This window comes from Dendropsophus ebraccatus, chromosome 3, assembly GCF_027789765.1.
Source record: "Dendropsophus ebraccatus isolate aDenEbr1 chromosome 3, aDenEbr1.pat, whole genome shotgun sequence".
Lineage (NCBI taxonomy): Eukaryota > Metazoa > Chordata > Amphibia > Anura > Hylidae > Dendropsophus > Dendropsophus ebraccatus.
Genome location: NC_091456.1, coordinates 198,908,613 through 198,927,644, shown reverse-complemented (window position 1 = coordinate 198,927,644; position 19,032 = coordinate 198,908,613). Strand labels below are relative to the sequence as shown.

Below are 19,032 nucleotides of genomic sequence, written 5' to 3'. Positions count from 1 at the left end.
ATAGATAGATAGATAGGAGATAGATAGATGATAGATAGATAGATAGATAGATAGATAGATAGATAGATAGGACACAATGAGCTTGCTCCTTTCCTGAAATACTCTGTGCCACTGGTGTGCTGCCCTCCTTTTATGATGTTGATCTCTTGGGATGAACACAATCCTCTACTGAAATACTCTGTGCTGCTGAGGGACTTATCAGGTGGTAACTGGCAGCCTGTCATGAGATGTACGAATGATCTCAGCAAAGTCACTTTCCTTGGTTATGAGATATACCGTATCATGTTTCTGGCATCAGCACATGATTGATGTTCCATCCAGCAGTCCCATGTAAGAAGAACTACACTGGGGATTGTGTCCTTGAGGACACACATGGTGGATGATTTTCACAGACTCTGTTTTCCCATTTCCCTTCTGGCCCCGGCCCGGATCTCTCTGCTCCAGCTCCGACCCTTCCTTCCTGTTCGGAATGTTTTAATGTACCGGCAATTAGGTGAATGATAAATTGCGTGCAGCGAGCCGCGCGCCGGGTCTCCTGCCATTTCAGCCTATAATCTGTTTAAGCTGAGGAGCCCATTTATTCCATTATCCACCCTCCGTCTCCCCTATCAGTCCTGCCTATTAACTCTTTCAAGACTCCAGAAACGTTTGATCGCAGTCGATACTGAATTCAGAAGAGCTGCAGCATTTAGAATAGATGCAGAAATCAGGAGAGACGCAGAAATCAGGAGACATGCAGAAATCAGGAGAGACGCAGAAATCAGGAGACCTGCATAAATTAGGAGAGACACAGAAATCAGGAGGGACGTAGAAACAGGAGAGACGCAGAAATCAGGAGAGACCCAGAAATCAGTGGAGATGCAGAAATCAGGAGACATGCAGAAATCAGGAGAGATGCAGAAATCAGGAAAGGCGCAGAAATCAGGGGAGACGCAGAAATCAGGGGAGACGCAGAAATCAGCAGACATGCAGAAATTAGGAGAGACACAGAAATCAGAAGAGATGCAGAAATCAGGAGAGCTGCAGCATTTAAAATAGACACAGAAATCAGGAGAGATGCAGAAATCAGGAGAGATGCAGAAATCAGGAGAGATGCAGAAATCAGGAGAGAGGCAGAAATCAGGAGAGAGGCAGAAATCAGGAGAGAGGCAGAAATCAGGAAAGGCGCAGAAATCAGGGGAGACGCAGAAATCAGGGGAGAAGCAGAAATCAGGGGAGACGCAGAAATCAGGAGAGACGCAGATATCAGAATAGATGCAGAAATCAGGGGAGACGCAGAAATCAGGGGAGACGCAGAAATAAGGAGAGACGCAGAAATCAGGAGAGATGCAGAAATCAGGAGAGAAGCAGAAATCAGGAGAGATGCAGAAATCAGGAGAGACCCAGAAATCAGTGGAGATCCAGAAATCAGGAGACATGCAGAAATCAGGAGAGACGCAGAAATCAGGAAAGGCGCAGAAATCAGGGGAGACGCAGAAATCAGGGGAGACGCAGAAATCAGGGGAGACGCAGAAATCAGCAGAGATGCAGAAATCAGGAGAGCTGCAGCATTTAAAATAGACACAGAAATCAGGAGAGATGCAGAAATCAGGAGAGATGCAGAAATCAGGAGAGAGGCAGAAATCAGGAAAGGCGCATAAATCAGGGGAGACGCATAAATCAGGGGAGAAGCAGAAATCAGGAGAGACGCAGAAATCAGGAGAGACGCAGATATCAGAAGAGATGCAGAAATCAGGGGAGACACAGAAATCAGGGGAGACGCAGAAATAAGGAGAGACGCAGAAATCAGGAGAGATGCAGAAATCAGGAGAGATGCAGAAATCAGGAGAGATGCAGAAATCAGGAGACATGCAGAAATCAGGAGACATGCAGAAATCAGGAGACATGCAGAAATCAGGAGAGAAGCAGAAATCAGGAGAGATGCAGAAATCAGGAGAGACGTAGAAATCAGGAGAGACGTAGAAATCAGGAGAGACGCAGAAATCAGGAAAGACGCAGAAATCAGGAGAGACGCAGAAATCAGGAGAGACGCAGAAATCAGGAGAGACGCAGAAATCAGGAGAGACGCAGAAATCAGGAAAGACGCAGAAATCAGGAGAGATGCAGAAATCAGGAGAGATGCAGCATTTAGAATAGACACAGAAATCAGGAGAAACGCCGAAATCAGGAGACATGCAGAAATCAGGAGAGACGCAGAAATCAGGAGAGACGCAGAAATCAGTGGAGATGAAGAATTCAGGGGTGACGCAGGATTCAGGGGAGATGTCGATCATTACCCAGATAACCCATCCGTTGTCTGCAGCCTCTCCTAACCACTGATTTCTGGTTCGGTATATCGCAGCGCGCTGCAATGACTATCATCAAATCTGAAATCATCAGCATGTGACTACAGCTGTAGATAGGACTGGAGGTGACCTGATAAAAGGACAGATAGATGTTGTCTCCCCCGTCACCTGACAGCACCATGGAGACCCCCATAAGTGTTCAGACTTTCTTCACTGCTTTTGCTCACTCTTTGCTCTCTTTCCTGCTCTCTCTCTCTCTTGCTCACCTTCTCCTGCTCTTTCTCTCTTGCTCACCATCTCCTGCTCTCTTTCTCTCTTGCTCACCATCTCCTGCTCTTTCTCTCTTGCTCACCATCTCCTGCTCTCTTCCTCTCTTTCTCACCATCTCCTGCTCTCTTTCTCTCTTGCTCACCATCTCCTGCTCTTTCTCTCTTACTCACCATCTCCTGCTCTTTCTCTCTTACTCACCATCTCCTGCTCTTTCTCTCTTACTCACCATCTCCTGCTCTTTCTCTCTTACTCACCATCTCCTCCTCTCTTTCTCTCTTGCTCACCTTCTCCTGCTCTTTCTCTCTTGCTCACCTTCTCCTGCTCTCTTTCTCTCTTGCTCACCATCTCCTGCTCTCTTTCTCTCTTGCTGACACCTCCTCCTCTCTTTCTCTCTTGCTCACCATCTCCTGCTCTCTTTCTCTCTTGCTCACCATCTCCTGCTCTCTTTCTCTCTTGCTCGCCATCTCCTGCTCTCTTGCTCACCATCTCCTGCTCTTTCTCTCTTGTTTACACCTCCTGCTCTGTTGTGCGTCTTCTGCTCTCTTCCTCTCTTGTTCACATTTTCTCCTCTCTTTCTCTCTTGCTGACACCTCCTCCTCTCTTTCTCTCTTGCTCACCATCTCCTGCTCTCTTTCTCTCTTGCTCACCATCTCCTGCTCTTTCTCTCTTGCTCACCATCTCCTGCTCTCTTTCTCTCTTGCTCACCATCTCCTGCTCTCTTTCTCTCTTGCTCACCATCTCCTGCTCTCTTTCTCTCTTGCTCACCATCTCCTGCTCTCTTTCTCACCATCTCCTCCTCTCTTTCTCTCTTGCTCACAATCTCCTGCTCTTTCTCTCTTGCTCACCATCTCCTGCTCTCTTTCTCTCTTGCTCACCATCTCCTGCTCTCTTTCTCTCTTGCTCACCATCTCCTGCTCTCTTTCTCTCTTGCTCACCATCTCCTGCTCTCTTTCTCTCTTGCTCACATCTCCTGCTCTCTTTCTCTCTTGCTCACCATCTCCTGCTCTCTTTCTCTCTTGCTCACCATCTCCTGCTCTCTTTCTCACCATCTCCTCCTCTCTTTCTCTCTTTCTCTCTTGCTCACCATCTCCTGCTCTTTCTCTCACTATCTCCTGCTCTCTTTCTCTCTTTCTCTCTTGCTCACCATCTCCTGCTCTCTTTCTCTCTTGCTCACCATCTTCTCTCTTTCTCTCTTGCTCACCATCTCCTGCTCTCTTCCTCTCTTGCTCACCATCTTCTCTCTTTCTCTCTTGCTCACCATCTCCTGCTCTCTTCCTCTCTTGCTCACCATCTTCTCTCTTTCTCTCTTGCTCACCATCTCCTGCTCTCTTGTTTGTCTTCTGCTCTCTTCCTCTCTTGCTCTTCAGATCTCTTTCTTTTTCCTACATGTAATCTCTCCTGCTCTCTCCCTCTTTCTTGCTCTCTCTCTCTTTTTCTCTCTCTCTCTCAGGAAATCTCTCTTAACTTTAGGAAGCACAATGTGATGAGAAAGGCTTTTTCAGGATTGCAGGATTGGTAATCCGGGCTGTTTATATATGTACACTGGGTATATACTGTATAACATATCACTGATACAGATGTTGTGGTTACATCCCGAAAAGCTGCTGTCGTAGAGACCAAGAGGGGGGATCCCTGGAATAACAGGACCAAGAGGGGGGATCCCTGGAATAACAGGACCGAGAGGGGATCCCCGGACTAACAGGACTGAAAGAGGGATTCCCGGAATAACAGGACAGAGAGGGGGATCTCGGTCCTGTTATTTCGGGGATCCCCCTCTCGGTCCTGTTATTCCGGGGATCCCCCTCTCGGTCCTTTTATTCCGGGGATCCCCCTCTCGGTTCTGTTATTCCGGGGATCCCTCTCTCGGTCCTGTTATTTTGGGGATCCCCCTCTCGGTTCTGTTATTCCGGGGATCCCTCTCTCGGTCCTGTTATTTTGGGGATCCCCTCTGGGTCCTTTTATTCCGGGGATCCCCCTCTCGGTCCTGTTATTTCGGGGATCCCCCTCTCGGTCCTGTTATTCCGGGGTTCCCCGAAATAACAGGACCGAGAGGGGGATCCCCGGAATAACAGAACCGAGAGGGGGATCCCCGGAATAAAAGGACCGAGAGGGGGATCCCCGGAATAACAGGACAGAGAGGAGGATCCACCAAAAAGCCAGCAGCCCCTCATATCCAGTGACTTGTCTGCTGCCTGATCATACATCTCCCTATATCTCAGCTTCATACACATCCGTCCATGTGACAAGCAGTAGACATTGGTGTTACATGTAATAAACCGAGATTGTAAAGGCCTGTCTGTGCCCCCATAACCGCTCCATACAGACACCAAGAGACCAATGGTCAGCCGCACATGCCCCCATCTACCCCACCTAATCAGTGTAATGGCCGGGGGTCCCGGGGAGGCCGAACCCATACGCATGATTAAAGATCCGCTCAGACATTTACACTATTTACTAAATTACTTATTGACTTCTCAACATCAGCGCCGCCGCCAAGGAGTGAACCGGAGTCTACATGACGGACAGGAGTGCGGAGCTCAGCAACGGCCAACTACGCCCACACTCACATCTATCTATCTATCTCCTATCTATCTATCTATCTATCTATCTATCTATCTATCTATCTCCTATCTATCTCCTATCTATCTATCTCCTATCTATCTATCTCCTATCTATCTATCTATCTATCTCCTATCTATCTATCTATCTATCTATCTATCTATCTATCTATCTCCTATCTATCTATCTCCTATCTATCTATCTATCTATCTATCTATCTATCTATCTATCTCCTATCTATCTATCTCCTATCTATCTATCTATCTATCTCCTATCTATCTATCTCCTATCTATCTATCTATCTATCTATCTATCTATCTATCTATCTCCTATCTATCTATCTATCTCCTATCTATCTATCTATCTATCTATCTCCTATCTATCTATCTATCTCCTATCTATCTATCTCCTATCTATCTATCTATCTATCTATCTATCTCCTATCTATCTATCTATCTATCTATCTATCTATCTATCTATCTATCTCCTATCTATCTATCTATCTATCTATCTCCTATCTATCTATCTATCTATCTATCTATCTCCTATCTATCTATCTCCTATCTATCTATCTATCTCCTATCTATCTATCTATCTATCTATCTATCTATCTCCTATCTATCTATCTATCTATCTATCTATCTATCTATCTATCTCCTATCTATCTATCTCCTATCTATCTATCTATCTCCTATCTATCTATCTCCTATCTATCTATCTATCTCCTATCTATCTATCTCCTATCTATCTATCTATCTATCTATCTATCTATCTATCTACCTATCTCCTATCTATCTATCTCCTATCTATCTATCTATCTATCTCCTATCTATCTATCTCCTATCTATCTATCTATCTCCTATCTATCTCCTATCTATCTATCTATCTATCTATCTATCTATCTATCTATCTATCTCCTATCTATCTATCTATCTATCTCCTATCTATCTATCTCCTATCTATCTCCTATCTATCTATCTATCTATCTCCTATCTATCTATCTATCTCCTATCTATCTATCTATCTCCTATCTATCTATCTTCTATCTATCTTCTATCTATCTTCTATCTATCTTCTATCTATCTCCTATCTATCTATCTTCTATCTATCTTCTATCTATCTCCTATCTATCTATCTCCTATCTATCTCCTATCTATCTCCTATCTATCTCCTATCTATCTCCTATCTATCTCCTATCTATCTATCTATCTATCTATCTATCTATCTCCTATCTATCTCCTATCTATCTATCTATCTCTCTATCTCCTATCTATCTATCTATCTATCTATCTATCTATCTATCTATCTATCTCCTATCTATCTATCTCCTATCTATCTCCTATCTATCTATCTATCTATCTATCTATCTATCTATCTCCTATCTATCTCCTATCTATCTATCTATCTCTCTATCTCCTATCTCCTATCTATCTCTCTATCTCCTATCTATCTATCTATCTATCTATCTATCTCCTATCTATCTATCTATCTATCTATCTCCTATCTATCTATCTATCTATCTATCTATCTATCTATCTCCTATCTATCTATCTATCTATCTATCTATCTATCTCCTATCTATCTATCTATCTATCTCCTATCTATCTATCTCCTATCTATCTCCTATCTATCTCCTATCTATCTATCTATCTATCTCCTATCTATCTATCTATCTCCTATCTCCTATCTATCTCCTATCTATCTCCTATCTATCTATCTATCTATCTATCTATCTATCTATCTATCTATCTATCTATCTCCTATCTATCTATCTATCTATCTATCTATCTATCTCCTATCTATCTATCTATCTATCTATCTATCTATCTATCTATCTCCTATCTATCTATCTATCTATCTATCTATCTATCTCCTATCTATCTATCTATCTATCTATCTATCTATCTATCTATCTATCTCCTATCTATCTATCTATCTATCTATCTATCTATCTATCTATGTTGATCAGTTACCCATGATGCCGCTATACAGTGGTAGTTATTACCTCTATGTGTGATGTCGCAGTGATGTCATCAGGTGACAGATACTTCTTTGCGTTTCTCTGGTTCCTTATATCCTACAGACAGAAAATGCAGAGATTAGAAAAGAGAAGTACCTTCACCCCCACATACAACACATAGTGTAATATTACAAAGGACCGGGGGGGCCACACATCCCATATATAACATATAGTGTAATATTATACAGGACCCGGGGGCCACACATCCCATATATAACATATAGTGTAATAATATACAGAACCGGGGGGCCACACATCCCATATACAACATATAGTGTAATATTATACAAGACCCGGGGGCCACACATCCCATATATAACATATAGTGTAATATTATACAGGACCGGGGGCCACACATCCCATGTATAACATCCATTGTTGGAAGGGATGTAACAATTATTACAGACGTCACGATTAACCGTATGGCTGTATATATGAGCAGTGTATGGCTGTATATATGAGCAGTGTATGCAGGGCCGCCTTAACCAGAGGGCACATGGTGTACGTGCACCCCCCCCGAGCAGGCCGGCCGTTGCTATGTGCCACCACTGCGGTCGCACAGGGCTCCGGCCACCAGCCTGTCAGGGGGGAGCGCCATGGATGGGTAATCTACTTACCCCTCCATGGCCCCCCCGTCCGCCGCTGCCCCCGCCCGCTGCTGCGGCGGCGGCGCTTCAGCAGCAGCGATACTGACAGAGAGAGCCATTGGCTCCCTCCCTGTCACTCACTCTTGTGGCCGCACTTCCTGCGGTCACAAGAGGCCGCACTCTCCCTCTAGCGCCCGACGTCACTGGAGCGTTGGCGAGAGGGTAAGGGGAGTGCAGCCTCTTGTGACCGCAGGAAGTGCGGCCACAAGAGGGAAGAGAAGAGGAACGCGTGGACCTAGGTGAGTAACAGTGTTTGTTTTTTTTAATGTTATATGGGAGGGGGAGCTATATACTATTGGGGAGCACAGGGGGCTATATACTATGGGGGAGCACAGGGGAGCTATATACTATTGGGGAGCACAGGGGTTATATACTATGGGGGAGCACAGGGGAGCTATATACTATGAGGGAGCACAGGGGGCTATATACTATGGGGAAGCACAGGGGAGCTATACACTATGGGGGAGCACAGGGGGCTATATACTATGGGGGAGCACAGGGGAGCTATATACTATGGGGGAGCACAGGGGAGCTATATACTATGGGGGAGCACAGGGGGCTATATACTATGGGGGAGCACAGAGGAGCTATATAATACTGGGGAGCACAGGGGAGCTATATACTATGGGGGAGCACAGGGGGCTATATACTATGGGGGGGCACAGGGAGCTATATAATACTGGGGAGCACAGGGGAGCTATATACTATGGGGGAGCACAGGGGAGCTATATACTATGGGGGAGTACAGGGGGCTATATACTTTGGGGGAGCACAGGGGAGCTATATACTATGGGGGAGCACAGGGGGCTATATACTATGGGGGAGCACAGGGGAGCTATATACTATGGGGGAGCACAGGGGGGCTATATACTATGGGGGAGCACAGGGGAGATATATACTATGGGGAAGCACAGGGGGCTATATATTATGGGGGAGCACAGGGGAGCTATATACTATGGGGGAGCACAGGGGGCTATATATTATGGGGGAGCACAGGGGGCTATATACTTTGGGGGAGCATAGGGGGCTATATACTATGGGGGAGCACAGGGGGCTATATAATATGGGGGAGCACAGGGAGCTATATACTATGGGGGAGCACAGGGGGCTGTATACTATGGGGGAGCACAGGGGAGCTATATACTATGGGTGAGCACAGGGGAGCTATATACTATGGGGGAGCTATATACTATGGGGGAGCACAGGGGGCTATATACTATGGGGGAGCACAGGGGAAATATATACTATGGGGGAGCACAGGGGAGCTATATACTACTGGGGAGCACAGGGGAGCTATATACTATGGGGGAGCACAGGGAGCTATATACTATGGGGGAGCACAGGGGGCTATATACTATTGGGGAGCACAGGGGGCTATATACTGTGGGGGAGAGCACAGGGGGGCTATATACTATTGGGGAGAGCACGGGGGGGCTATATACTATTGGGGAGAGCACAGGGGGGCTATATACTATTGGGGAGAGCACAGGGGGGCTATATACTATTGGGGAGAGCACAGGGGGGCTATATACTATTGGGGGGAAAACACAGGGGGGCTATGTACTATTGGGGGGAGAGCACAGGGGGGCTATATACTATTGTGGGAGAGCACAGGGGGGGCTATATACTCTTGTGGGAGAGCACAGGGGGGCTATATACTATTGTGGGAGAGCACAGGGGGGGGCTATATACTCTTGTGGGAGAGCACAGGGGGGCTATATACTATTGGAGAGCACAGGGGGGGGCTATATACTATTGGGGGAGAGCACAAAGGGGCTATATACTATTGTGGGAGAGCACAGGGGGGCTATATACTATTGGGGGAGGGCACAGGGGGGCTATCTACTAATGGGGGAGCGCACAGGAGCGCTGTATATAACTGGAGGAGCACATGAGGGTCTATATACTACAAGGACACCTTAAAACTATGGAGGCACAGAGGGGTGTAACTATGTAGGGGTACAGAGGGGTGTAACTGTATAGGGGTACAAGGGACCTAACTACTGTATGTGTTGGAGCCTAAAATATTTGTCTTGCAGATTCTGGAGAGAAGATTCACAGCCAGGAGAAGACTTCAAGGTGGCCCAGGCTGGATGGAGAGAGAAAGAAAAGGTGACAGACTCTGATTGGAGAAGACGCCCCCGGTGAGTCACTGGATGTAACTGCACTCTGTTGTAGGGTTGTAGTGTTAGGGGTCATGACTGTATGACTGTATATATGAGCACTGTATGACTGTATATATGAGCACTGTATGACTGTATATCTGAGCACTGTATGACTGTATATCTGAGCAGTGTATGACTGTAATATTTGAGCACTGTATGACTGTATATCTGAGCAGTGTATGACTGTATATCTGAGCAGTGTATGACTGTAATATCTGAGCACTGTATGACTGTAATATCTGAGCACTGTATGACTGTATATCTGAGCACTGTATGACTAATATCTGAGCAGTGTATGACTAATATCTGAGCACTGTATGACTGTATATCTGAGCAGTGTATGACTGTATATATGAGCACTGTATGACTGTATATCTGAGCACTGTATGACTGTATATCTGAGCACTGTATGACTGTAATATCTGAGCACTGTATGGCTGTATATCTGAGCACTGTATGGCTGTATATCTGAGCACTGTATTACTGTAATATCTGAGCACTGTATGACTGTATATCTGAGCACTGTATGACTGTATATATGAGCACTGTATGACTAATATCTGAGCACTGTATGACTGTATATCTGAGCAGTGTATGACTGTAATATCTGAGCAGTGTATGACTGTAATATCTGAGCACTGTATGACTGTATATCTGAGCACTGTATGACTGTAATATCTGAGCAGTGTATGACTGTATATCTGAGCAGTGTATGACTGTATATCTGAGCACTGTATGACTGTATATCTGAGCACTGTATGACTGTAATATCTGAGCAGTGTATGACTGTAATATCTGAGCACTGTATGACTGTATATCTGAGCACTGTATGACTGTATATCTGAGCACTGTATGACTGTAATATCTGAGCAGTGTATGACTGTAATATCTGAGCACTGTATGACTGTATATCTGAGCACTGTATGACTGTAATATCTGAGCAGTGTATGACTGTAATATCTGAGCACTGTATGACTGTATATCTGAGCACTGTATGACTGTATATCTGAGCCCTGTATGAGTGTAATATCTGAGCACTGTATGACTGTATATCTAAACACTGTATGACTGTATATCTGAGCAGTGTATGACTGTATATCTAAACACTGTATGACTGTATATCTGAGCAGTGTATAACTGTAATATCTGAGCAGTGTATGACTGTATATCTGAGCACTGTATGACTGTATATCTGAGCACTGTATGACTAATATCTGAGCACTGTATGACTGTATATCTGAGCACTGTATGACTGTATATCTGAGCAGTGTATAACTGTAATATCTGAGCACTGTATGACTGTAATATCTGAGCACTGTATGACTGTAATATCTGAGCAGTGTATAACTGTAATATCTGAGCAGTGTATGACTAATATCTGAGCAGTGTATGACTGTATATCTGAGCACTGTATGACTGTAATATCTGAGCAGTGTATGACTGTAATATCTGAGCACTGTATGACTAATATCTGAGCAGTGTATGACTGTATATCTGAGCACTGTATGACTGTATATCTGAGCATTGTATGACTGTATATCTGAGCATTGTATGACTGTATATATGAGCACTGTATGACTGTATATCTGAGCATTGTATGACTGTATATATGAGCACTGTATGACTGTATATATGAGCACTGTATGACTGTATATCTGAGCATTGTATGACTATCTGAGCGCTGTATGACTGTAATATCTGAGCACTGTATCATTGTAACATCTGAGCGCTGTATTACTGTATATCTGAGCACTGTATGACTGTATATCTGAGCACTGTATGACTGTAATATCTGAGCACTGTATGACTATATCTGAGCACTGTATGACTGTAATATCTGAGCACTATATGACTGTATATCTGAGCACTGTATGACTGTAATATCTGAGCAATGTATGACTATATCTGAGCACTGTATGACTGTATGTCAGAAAACTGTATGACTGTATATCTGAGCACTGTATGACTGTAATATCTGAGCCCTGTATGACTGTAATATCTCAGCCCTGTATGACTGTAATATCTGAGCACTGTATGACTGTATATATGAGCTCTGTATGACTGTAATATCTGAGCACTGTATTACTGTATATCAGAGCACTGTATGACTGTAATATCTGAGCACTGTATGACTGTAATATCTGAGCACTGTATGACTGTATATCTGAGCACTGTATGACTAATATCTGAGCACTATATGACTGTAATATCTGAGCACTATATGACTGTAATATCTGAGCACTGTATTACTGTATATCAGAGCACTGTATGACTGTATATCTGAGCACTGTATGACTGTAATATCTGAGCACTGTATGTCTGTAATATCTGAGCACTATATGACTGTAATATCTGAGCACCGTATGACTGTATATCTGAGCACTGTATGACTGTAATATCTGAGCACTGTATGACTGTAATATCTGAGCACTGTATGACTGTAATATCTGAGCACTGTATCATTGTAATATCTGAGCACTGTATGACTGTATATCTGAGCACTGTATGACTGTATATCTGAGCACTGTATGACTAATATCTGAGCACTATATGACTGTAATATCTGAGCACTATATGACTGTAATATCTGAGCACTGTATTACTGTATATCAGAGCACTGTATGACTGTATATCTGAGCACTGTATGACTGTAATATCTGAGCACTGTATGTCTGTAATATCTGAGCACTATATGACTGTAATATCTGAGCACCGTATGACTGTATATCTGAGCACTGTATGACTGTAATATCTGAGCAGTGTATGACTGTAATATCTGAGCACTGTATCATTGTAATATCTGAGCACTGTATGACTGTAATATCTGAGCACTGTATGACTGTAATATCTGAGCACTGTATGACTGTATATCTGAGCACTGTATGACTGTAATATCTGAGCACTGTATGACTGTATATATGAGCACTGTATGACTGTATATCTGAGCACTGTATGACTGTAATATCTGAGCACTGTATCATTGTAATATCTGAGCACTGTATGACTGTAATATCTGAGCACTGTATGACTGTAATATCTGAGCACTGTATGACTGTATATATGAGCACTGTATGACTGTATATCTGAGCACTGTATGACTGTAATATCTGAGCACTGTATCATTGTAATATCTGAGCACTGTATGACTGTAATATCTAAGCACTATATGAACATATTATATTATATTTTGATTAAGGATGAACCCATCTAGTGCCACAACTACTCCTACATGCAGTTATCATCAGGAAAGACCAATCCCTGTCTGCAGTTCCTGCTACCGCTATGGGCACTTTGGCAGCTCCTGGAGCCCATGGCGGTCCCTCCCAGTCACCACCTGACATAACGCTCTGTTACTCCCAGGAAAGCCCCCCCCCCCCCCTCAGCCGCCGGAGATTATGAGGCCCCCGCAGACGACTCCTCCATAAACCTTGGATCCAGGCAATTAGGGGCCAATTAACAGAATTTCACAGCAAGATCATAAATCGGCAGAAAGAAGCGGCAGCGTCCATGTGGGATCCATTTATATCATACAGATGGCGGGGGAGGCTACTGGTGTATGGCGCCACTCAGCCCTAGAGCCCCGGGGCAGACAGGGCACCAATAACACCCCCGGCTCTAGAGCGGCCCGCGTGGCGGTATTATACAGATATTGCAGGGAGGCGGAACATCTGGACGCAATCCTCCATTTATAAGGAAATAAATTTCTATGTGTGAATCCGGCATTAATAGGAAGGAGCAGATCCAGTGGGCGGCAGGCGGCAGGCACGACCCGGGCAGCGCTGGCAGGTGAACACAATCTAATTACATAACATGTTTACCAATTAAATTTCTATGTGGCGCAGAAAGCAGGAGCGGACGGAAGAATTATCTCCGAAATCATCGCTGGCACAGACGGCGCAATTATTAGTGGTGAGCGGGGGGGGGGGGGGGGGGGGGGGGGGGTGGGGTCTTAACCCTTCACATGCCACCGCTCTCCGAGAGAATCCCATCATTACCTCCAATTACCTATATATAATACAGGCAATATAGGGGGGGTCACATCCTATATATAATACACCGCAATATAGGGGGGTCACATCCTATATATAATACACCGCACTATAGGGGGGTCACATCCTATATATAATACACCGCACTATAGGGGGGTCACATCCTATATATAATACACCGCAATATAGGGGGGGGTCACATCCTATATATAATACACTGCACTATAGGGGGGGTCACATCCTATATATAATACACCGCACTATAGGGGGGTCACATCCTATATATAATACACCGCACTATAGGGGGTCACATCCTATATATAATACACCGCACTATAGGGGGGGTCACATCCTATATATAATACACCGCAATATAGGGGGGTCACATCCTATATATAATACACCGCAATATAGGGGGGGTCACATCCTATATATAATACACCGCACTATAGGGGGGGTCACATCCTATATATAATACACCGCACTATAGGGGGGTCACATCCTATATATAATACACTGCACTATAGGGGGGGTCACATCCTATATATAATACACCACACTATAGGGGGGGGGGTCACATCCTATATATAATACACTGCACTATAGGGGGGGTCACATCCTATATATAATACACTGCACTATAGGGGGGTCACATCCTATATATAATACACTGCAGTATAGGGGGTCAATCCTATATATAATACACTGCAGTATAGGGGGGTCACATCCTATATATAATACACTGCAGTATAGGGGGGGGGTCACATCCTATATATAATACACCGCACTATAGGAGGGGTCACATCTCTATATATAATACACCGCACTATAGAGGGGTCACATCTATATATAATACACTGCACTCTAGGGGGGTCACATCCTATATATAATACACCGCAATATAGGGGGGGTCACATCCAATATATAATACACCGCAATATAGGGGGGGTCACATCCTATATATAATACACCGCAATATAGGGGGGGTCACATCCTATATAATACACCGCAATAATAGGGGGGGTCACATCCTATATATAATACACTGCACTATAGGGGGGTCACATCCTATATATAATACACCGCAATATAGGGGGGGTCACATCCTATATATAATACACCGCACTATAGGGGGGTCACATCCTATATATAATACACCGCACTATAGGGGGGTCACATCCTATATGTAATACACCGCACTATAGGGGGGTCACATCCTATATATAATACACCGCAATATAGGGGGGGTCACATCCTATATATAATACACCGCACTATAGGGGGGGGTCACATCCTATATATAATACACCGCACTATAGGGGGGGGTCACATCCTATATATAATACACCGCACTATAGGGGGGTCACATCCTATATATAATACACCGCACTATAGGGGGGGGTCACATCCTATATATAATACACCGCACTATAGGGGGGTCACATCCTATATGTAAAACACGCACTATAGGGGGGTCACATCCTATATATAATACACCGCAATATAGGGGGGGTCACATCCTATATATAATACACCGCACTATAGGGGGGGTCACATCCTATATATAATACACCGCAATATAGGGGGGGTCACATCCTATATATAATACACCGCACTATAGGGGGGTCACATCCTATATATAATACACCGCACTATAGGGGGGGGTCACATCCTATATATAATACACCGCACTATAGGGGGGGTCACATCCTATATATAATACACCGCACTATAGGGGGGTCACATCCTATATATAATACACCGCACTATAGGGGGGTCACATCCTATATATAATACACCGCACTATAGGGGGGTCACATCCTATATATAATACAATGCACTATAGGGGGGTCACATCCTATATATAATACACTGCACTATAGGGGGGGTCACATCCTATATATAATACACCGCACTATAGCGGGGTCACATCCTATATATAATACACCGCACTATAGGGGGGTCACATCCTATATATAATACAATGCACTATAGGGGGGTCACATCCTATATATAATACACTGCAGTATAGGGGGGTCACATCCTATATATAATACACCGCACTATAGCGGGGTCACATCCTATATATAATACACCGCAATATAGGGGGGTCACATCCTATATATAATACACCGCACTATAGGGGGGGGTCACATCCTATATATAATACACTGCAGTATAGGGGGGTCACATCCTATGTATAATACACCGCACTCTGGGGGGGGTCACATCCTATATATAATACACTGCACTATAGGGGGGTCACATCCTATATATAATACACCGCACTATAGGGGGGTCACATCCTATACACCGCACTATAGCGGGGTCACATCCTATATATAATACACCGCAATATAGGGGGGGGTCACATCCTATATATAATACACTGCACTATAGGGGGGTCACATCCTATATATAATACACCGCAATATAGGGGGGTCACATCCTATATATAATACATCGCACTATAGGGGGTCACATCCTATATATAATACACTGCACTATAGGGGGGGTCACATCCTATATATAATACACCGCACTATAGGGGGGTCACATCCTATACACCGCACTATAGCGGGGTCACATCCTATATATAATACACTGCACTATAGGGGGGTCACATCCTATATATAATACACCGCACTATAGGGGGGTCACATCCTATATATAATACACTACAGTATAGGGGGGTCACATCCTATATATAATACACTGCAGTATAGGGGGGTCACATCCTATATATAATACACTGCACTATAGGGGGGTCACATCCTATATATAATACACTGCAGTATAGGGGGGTCACATCCTATATATAATACACTGCAGTATAGGGGGGGTCACATCCTATATATAATACACCGCACTATAGGAGGGGTCACATCCTATATATAATACACCGCACTATAGAGGGGTCACATCCTATATATAATACACTGCACTATAGGGGGGTCACATCCTATATATAATACACCGCAATATAGGGGGGGGTCACATCCTATATATAATACACCGCAATATAGGGGGGGTCACATCCTATATATAATACACCGCAATATAGGGGGGTCACATCCTATATATAATACACCGCACTATAGGAGGGGTCACATCCTATATATAATACACCGCACTATAGAGGGGTCACATCCTATATATAATACACTGCACTATAGGGGGGGTCACATCCTATATATAATACACTGCAGTATAGGGGGGTCACATCCTATATATAATACACTGCACTATAGGGGGGGTCACATCCTATATATAATACACTGCAGTATAGGGGGGTCACATCCTATATATAATACACTGCACTATAGGGGGGGTCACATCCTATATATAATACACCGCAATATAGGGGGGGTCACATCCTATATATAATACACCGCAATATAGGGGGGGGTCACATCCTATATATAATACACTGCACTATAGGGGGGTCACATCCTATATATAATACACCGCAATATAGGGGGGGTCACATCCTATATATAATACACCGCACTATAGGGGGGGTCACATCCTATATATAATACACCGCACTATAGGGGGGGGTCACATCCTATATATAATACACCGCACTATAGGGGGGTCACATCCTATATATAATACACCGCACTATAGGGGGGGGTCACATCCTATATATAATACACCGCACTATAGGGGGGTCACATCCTATATGTAAAACACGCACTATAGGGGGGTCACATCCTATATATAATACACCGCAATATAGGGGGGGTCACATCCTATATATAATACACCGCACTATAGGGGGGGTCACATCCTATATATAATACACCGCAATATAGGGGGGTCACATCCTATATATAATACACCGCACTATAGGGGGGTCACATCCTATATATAATACACCGCACTATAGGGGGGTCACATCCTATATATAATACACCGCAATATAGGGGGGGTCACATCCTATATATAATACACCGCACTATAGGGGGGTCACATCCTATATATAATACACCGCAATATAGGGGGGTCACATCCTATATATAATACACCGCACTATAGGGGGGGGTCACATCCTATATATAATACACTGCAGTATAGGGGGGTCACATCCTATGTATAATACACCGCACTCTGGGGGGGGTCACATCCTATATATAATACACTGCACTATAGGGGGGGTCACATCCTATATATAATACACCGCACTATAGGGGGGTCACATCCTATACACCGCACTATAGCGGGGTCACATCCTATATATAATACACTGCACTATAGGGGGGGTCACATCCTATATGTAATACACCGCACTATAGGGGGGTCACATCCTATATATAATACACCGCAATATAGGGGGGGGTCACATCCTATATATAATACACCGCACTATAGGGGGGTCACATCCTATATATAATACACCGCACTATAGGGGGGGTCACATCCTATATATAATACACCGCACTATAGGGGGGTCACATCCTATATATAATACATCGCACTATAGGGGGGTCACATCCTATATATAATACACTGCAGTATAGGGGGGTCACATCCTATATATAATACACCGCACTATAGGGGGGTCACATCCTATATATAATACATCGCACTATAGGGGGGTCACATCCTATATATAATACACCGCACTATAGGGGGTCACATCCTATATATAATACATCGCACTATAGGGGGGGGGTCACATCCTATATATAATACACTGCACTATAGGGGGGTCACATCCTATATATAATACACCGCACTATAGGGGGGGGGTCACATCCTATATACAATACACCGCACTATAGGGGGGTCACATCCTATATACAATACACCGCACTATAGGGGGGGTCACATCCTATATTTAATACACTGCACTATAGGGGGGTCACATCCTATATATAATACACCGCACTATAGGGGGTCACATCCTATATATAATACACTGCACTATAGGGGGGTCACATCCTATATATAATACACTGCACTATAGGGGGGTCACATCCTATATATAATACACCGCACTATAGGGGGGGGTCACATCCTATATACAATACACCGCACTATAGGGGGGTCACATCCTATATATAATACATCGCACTATAGGGAGGGTCACAT

At 44.0% G+C, this 19,032-nt stretch overlaps 1 protein-coding gene across 2 annotated transcripts in view; it reads right to left on the bottom strand.

The window, feature by feature from the left end:
- CNTFR (ciliary neurotrophic factor receptor) overlaps nucleotides 1-19,032 on the bottom strand; it is a 391,711-nt gene that overhangs the window by 233,205 nt on the left and 139,474 nt on the right. For both annotated transcript variants that reach the window (XM_069964886.1, XM_069964885.1), the window contains exon 3: nucleotides 7,120-7,191. The gene's annotated coding sequence lies outside the window, so the exon portion shown is untranslated. The remainder of the gene's footprint in view (nucleotides 1-7,119; nucleotides 7,192-19,032) is intronic.